The sequence below is a fragment of the Oncorhynchus nerka genome, linkage group LG9a, assembly GCF_034236695.1.
Source record: "Oncorhynchus nerka isolate Pitt River linkage group LG9a, Oner_Uvic_2.0, whole genome shotgun sequence".
Taxonomy (NCBI): domain Eukaryota; kingdom Metazoa; phylum Chordata; class Actinopteri; order Salmoniformes; family Salmonidae; genus Oncorhynchus; species Oncorhynchus nerka.
In genome coordinates, this window is record NC_088404.1 from 18,200,526 (window position 1) to 18,206,796 (window position 6,271).

Below are 6,271 nucleotides of genomic sequence, written 5' to 3' on the forward strand. Positions count from 1 at the left end.
TCATGTGAGAGGGGGAAAAAATGACCGTGCTTAACCAGTAGGAAGCACTTCAAGTCCGCAGGCACACCAGAGCATTGGCTGCCTTTCGACTTGTAGTGCTGCCCAACCAGCCATGCAAAACGGTTTATAGTTGCAACAAATCTGCCCGATTAGCTGATTTGCTTTCTATATGCACACTCGCCCATATTCTGGTCGCCATATTGGGCTGCAGCTACCCATACTTGGAGATGTAGGCTATCACATCGTTGGCTATAGATCCCCACCGTGGATTTGTCCATAATATCCATAAAACCTAGCAGTCAAACAGGGAAATGGCTCCTTATTTTTCCACCATTAATTTTTCCCATTGTGAATTTTATAAACACTTAAAAATAAGGGTTGGATTTGAATAAAAGTCACCTTGTCTGAGAGAGATTTACATGGTTATCAAAATGTCACGCCAGGGTAAGTCTACACGAAACACAGCCCTTATTTTAAAGTCTTCCTAAAATCCCCTATGGGGAAAAAGTTATGGTGGGAAAAACAATTGGAACCATTTCCTTGTTTGATCGCTAGGTTTAATGGGTATAATGACTCATATTGTCGTACTCTTATTACCGTTCTCCTTGCAGCATGATTACAGATATTGTTTGTTTTTTTTTCAAAATAAAACTCATCCTGGAAAGGCATGCTAAACTTTGGGAATAGCACTTAATTTTGCACTCTATTGCAGTAAAACTGTATTCCATAGCGTTGCAACCACAACATTTTTAAAAAATATATATATAATTTGATGTATTTTTTACACAAAAAAAAACATTTACTCAAATACTGGTGTGTTGAAACCTGTTGTGTGTAGGCTATATTTAAAGAAATACACTTTTAATAAAATACATACTGTATGTAAATGAATTTTTAAAAACCATTACGAATGGAGACATAGAGGACAGAGAAAAGCCGACTCCTGATATAATTTGGGATACCGTTAAGGTGTACATTAGAGGAATGATAATCTCATACTCTGAAAAAGTTCACTCTGATTTGGAAATTCGAATGAAAGAAAAATAATTCACTGTTTTAGAAAAAGCCCATTAAAGGTAAAGAAATACGTTTCTGAACTTTAAGCAGGAATACAATATTTTACTTTTGAAGAGAAACTAAACTCAAATAAAGCATACTACTTAATGGCAAATAAACCAGGTAAATACTGTAGCAGCAAATGGGGGACCAACTTCATATTAATGCCCATGATTTTGGAATGAGATGTTTGATGAGCAGGGGTCCACATAGTTTTGGTCATGTAGTGTATCTTGCAGCTCTCATAAAATGAAAACACACCAGTTATAATTTTAAAAGATAAATATATAAAAATGTGGAAATTAGAAACAACAATGCGCTTAATAAAAATAATCAAAGCTTCTATAAAAATGTATATAAATCAGAATTAAACAACAGTTGGACGGATCCTATTGCCTTCTTAGAGTCAACAACCCTGAAGTAAAAATAATAACTAAAAACAGATCACCCAAAAATAAATATTACACACTTTTAAAAATATTTGCACAGAGAAAAGCAACAGGAATGGATGGCTTTCCCATAGAATTGTATTCAACTTTTTTTCAAATCTTTCAACTTTCCAGCTGAAATAATACATTTAATACAGATATTATATTAATGTCCTGAAGAAAATATTTACACAAATAATACATTTTCTGAGGAAATTGCTTTGAAAGGGGCACAAGACAGGGATGTCCCCTCTCCCCCCTCCTGTTTTCACTGGCAATTGAATCTCCAAGACCCAAATGTAAGAGGTATGAGTAAATATGAATATAAACTAAACTTATTTGCAGATGATCTCCTGATATATCTGACTAATTTTAAAAACTCAATGCCTCCTTTGCTAAAAATATTTTCAGACTACTTAAATAAAATATCAGGATATAAAATGAACGTGAAAAAAATAATGGAAATAAGAAACATAAAAAGAATAACTCACAATCTACAGCAATCCTTTTAAGTGGCACAAAATATATTAAATACGAAGGATTCTTAATAAGTGACAACAAATATATAAAGAATTTTATTCAAGTTCTGAACAATATGAAAGCAGGTCTAATTAAATGGAACAATCATCTCATAAATCTTACAGGTGGAATAAACCTCTTCAGAATAGTATGGCTCCCAAAGTGAATACCTCTTACCCCAGCGAAGTATGCTCAGTTATAACAGACTTTATATGGGCAATTAAAATTCATAGAATAAAAAGTAAAGTTTTACATCTTCCTAAATCTGAGGGTGGTTTTAACCTTCCAGACATGTAATTGTATCAACTTGCTACCCAAGGCTTTTACTTGCAACATACTGTATAGTTAAATGCACTAAAGATGCACATGCTCATCCCCATAATCTGTTTATGTGTCTATCTTCAAAGGATAAAGCTAAGAACATTAACAACTTCATAGTTAGGAACACTATAACAACATGGAAGAAAATGAAAGTATTCTACAATAACCAATATCACTCCCTAAAAAACACAGCCCTATGGAACAATCCTTGGATAGCTTTTCAGAATCCACTGATAAAGTGGTCCACATGGAAAACTAAAGGCATAGAAAAGGTAAATGACTTGGTAACAGGAAATGCATTTATTTCCATGACAGATTTAATAAGTAATAACGTTGAGGGAGAGGTTGTTGTCCTGGCACCACACTGCCAGGTCTCTGACGACCTCCCTATAGGCTGTCTCATAATTGTCGGTGATCAGGCCTACCACCGTTGTGTCGTCAGAAAGCTTTTGTTAAATTTAAATGTTTGTACTTTTACCCCTTTCACCTCCCCAATTTCGTAATATCCAATTGGTTGTTACAGTCTTGTCCCATCGCTCCAACTCCCCTACGGACTCGAGAGGCGAAGGTCGAGAGCCATGCATCCTCCGAAACACAACCCTGCCAAGCCACACTGCTTCTTGACACACTGCTGGCTTAACCCAGAAGCCAGCCGCACCAATGTATTGAAGGAAACACAGTCCAGCGGGTGACCATTGTCAGCTCGCAGGTGTCTGGCCTGCCACAAGGAGTCGCTAGAGCATGATGGGATTAGGCAATCCCAGCCGGCCAAACCCTCTCCTAACCAGGACGACGCTAGGCCAAATGTGCCGCCTCGTGGTGTTGGAGTTGTGCTTGGCCACGCAGTCATGGGTAAACGGGGAGTACGGGAGGGGACCCCATGTTGAGGATAAGCGTAGCAGATGTGTTGTTGCCTACACTTAGCACCTGGGTGCGGCCCGTCAGGAAGTCCAGGATCCAGTGAAATTTATTCAGGAAGTTTAGTCACAGTGTCCTTAGCTTAGTGATGAGCTTTGTGGGCACTATGGTGTTGAATGCTGAGCTGTAGTCAATGAAGAGAATACTCACATAGGTGTTCCTTTTGTCCAGGTGGGAAAGGGCAGTGTGGAGTGTGATTAAGATTGCGACATCTGTGAATCTGTTGGGGCGGTATGCGAATTGGACTGGGTCTAGGGTTTACGGGATGATGGTGTTGATATTAGACTCGGTCAGGGAGAAGTTGAAAATATCAGTGAAAATACTTGCCAGTTGGTCCACGCATGCTCTGAGTACATGTCCTGGTGATCCGTCTGGCCCCGCGGCCTTGTGAATGTTGACCTGTTTAAAGGTCTTGCTTACATCGGCTACGGAGAACGTGATCACACAGTCGTCTGGAACAGCTGGTGCTCTCATGCATGCTTCAGTGTTGCTTGCCTCGAAGCAAGCATAAAAGGCTTTTCGCCTGTCTGGGAGTCTCGCGTCACTGGGCAGCTCGCAGGTGGGTTTCCCTTTGTAGTCCTTAATAGTTTGCAAGCCCTGCCACATCCGACGAACGTCAGAGCTGGTGTAGTAGGATTCATTCTTAGTCCAGTATTGACGCTTTGCCTGTTTGATGATTAGTCTGAGGGCATAGCAGGATTTCTTACAAGCATCCGGATTAGTGTCCCGCTCCTTGAAAGCATCAGTTCTAGCCTTTAGCTCAGTGCAGATGTTCCCTGTAATCAATGGCTTCTGGTTGGGATATGTATGTAGTCACTGTGGGGACGACGTCGTCGATGCACTTATTGATGAAGCCGGTGACTGAAGTGGTATACTCCTCAAATCCATTGGATGAATCCCGGAAAATATTTCAGTCTGTGTTAGCAAAACAGTCCTGTAGCGTAGCATCCGCGTCATCCGACCACCTCCGTGTCATCTGACCACTTCAGTATTGAGCAGGTCACTGGTACTTCCTGCTTTAGTTTTGGCTTGTAAGCAGTAATCAGGAGGATAGAATTATGGTCAGATTTTCCAAATGGAGGGAGGGAGAGCTTTGTAGATGTCTGTGTGGAGTCAAGGTGGTCTAGAGTTTATTTATTTTTTCCTCTGTTTGCAGATGTGATTTGCTGGTAGAAATGAGGTAAAAACAGATTTAAGTTTGCCTGCATTATTAGTGTTGCGCTGTTGGTGCACTGGGTTGGCAAAGTTTTCCCATTTTGAACCATTTAATTTGTCTTAAAAGACCGACTCTGCCTTCCACTCCTGCTGCAATGAATGAGTAGCCAAGTGTATGAATAGCCCTGTGTTTGTATTATTATTAGCAGCTCCTCATGTCTGTTTTAATATTGAGGAATATTTAACTTTCTCTTGTAATAAGGAGTTTCGTCATCAGGTGGAAGACAGTGTCCGCTCTCTCTGGTCAGTCTCACTGGAGGAAAGGAAGGAGAGAGTCGGGACCGTGAGAGGCGGACCCTCTGCTGCGCTCTCCCTCCCTCCGCTGAGACTAATTCCCCATTCGAAACAACTGGGAACTCTGGAGAAAAAAAAACGGGAAAAATGTATTTGAACGGTCATCCAACTAGAAATTCCAACTCCGGCCTCTTTCTAGAGCTCCGACATTCCGACCTGAAGATCATTGACATCATGATTGGACCTCGTATTATTCAGAATTCCCAGTTATTGTGAACGCGGCATTATGCCTTGTTCAAAACAACTCGGGAATTATCCGAGTTCAGTGCGTTCAGGACAACTGGGAACTCAGAAAAATGTGATCTGATTGGAAAGAAACAGGTTGAATGGTCATCCAAACTCGGAATTCCAAGTCGGAAACTCGGGCATCTTTTTCGAGCTACGACCTGAAGATCACTCACGCCATGATTTGATTAAAAAATTCACCGAGTTTCCAGTTGTCTTGAAATCACCAGATACAGGTATCATCAGTCCAGTGAAATAAAAAAGCTAATTATTTGAAAAGGATTTCAATTTATGCTCAACAGTACCTCGCACGTGCTCACCAACTGATCTATTTTGTTGTATTTATTTAAAATAATTATTTTTATTTAACCTTTATTTAACTAGGCAAGTCAGATAAGAACAAATGCTTATTTACAATGACGGCCTAACCCGGCCAAACCATAACCCGGCACGACCGGTTGTGATACAGCCTGGAATCGAACCAGGGTCTGCAGTGACGCCTCCAGCACTGATTAGATTCGGAAAGCTCAATTAGTGAAAGATTATGATCGTGGAGGTTTACAGGCTATTGATTTTGAGTCGTTAGTGGGTGCTTTTAGAATTAAATGGTTGAAATTATATCTGTCTAATCCTACATCTGTGGTATCATATCCCTAACAGTTTGTTTAATAAACTTGGTGGACTTGAATTCCTAATGAAATGTGATTTTGAAGTCGTCGTCGCCCCCCCCCCCCCCCAAAACATTGATTTGGAACAATAGAGTTATTAAATTAATAGAGGAAATCAATTTTAAATGGCGTTTGGTTTGACAAGGGTATTAATTTTGTATGTGATTTGTTAGACAGCACAGGGGAGTTTTGTCATTTGATGAGTTCATTGGTAAATTTCAGGTCAATATTACTCAGAGAGATACATGAAGGTTTTCAAAGCAATTTCACTTCCTTTACTTGGATTTATTAAGAACATGTTATATTATACAGTTGTTGCCTCTTTTCCAAGTTTACAAATGAATTACTTAAATATTTTGGATTAAAAAAATAACAATAAGTGGATACGATTGGCAGTTAAAGAAGTCATTTTTGGTGACTATAATTCAAAATATTGCTATGGAAGTGACCAACCCATGCTATGGTCAAAAGCGACTTCCTTTTACGTTAATTGTCCAGTTAAAAGTTAGTTAAACTTATTTAAAAATATTTTCTTCCATCTACCCTGTTAATGACTTCTTGCACAAAAGATTCAATTTTTACAAAATGCCTTGTGTTTTTTTTGTTCCTCTGATTCAGAATCCATAT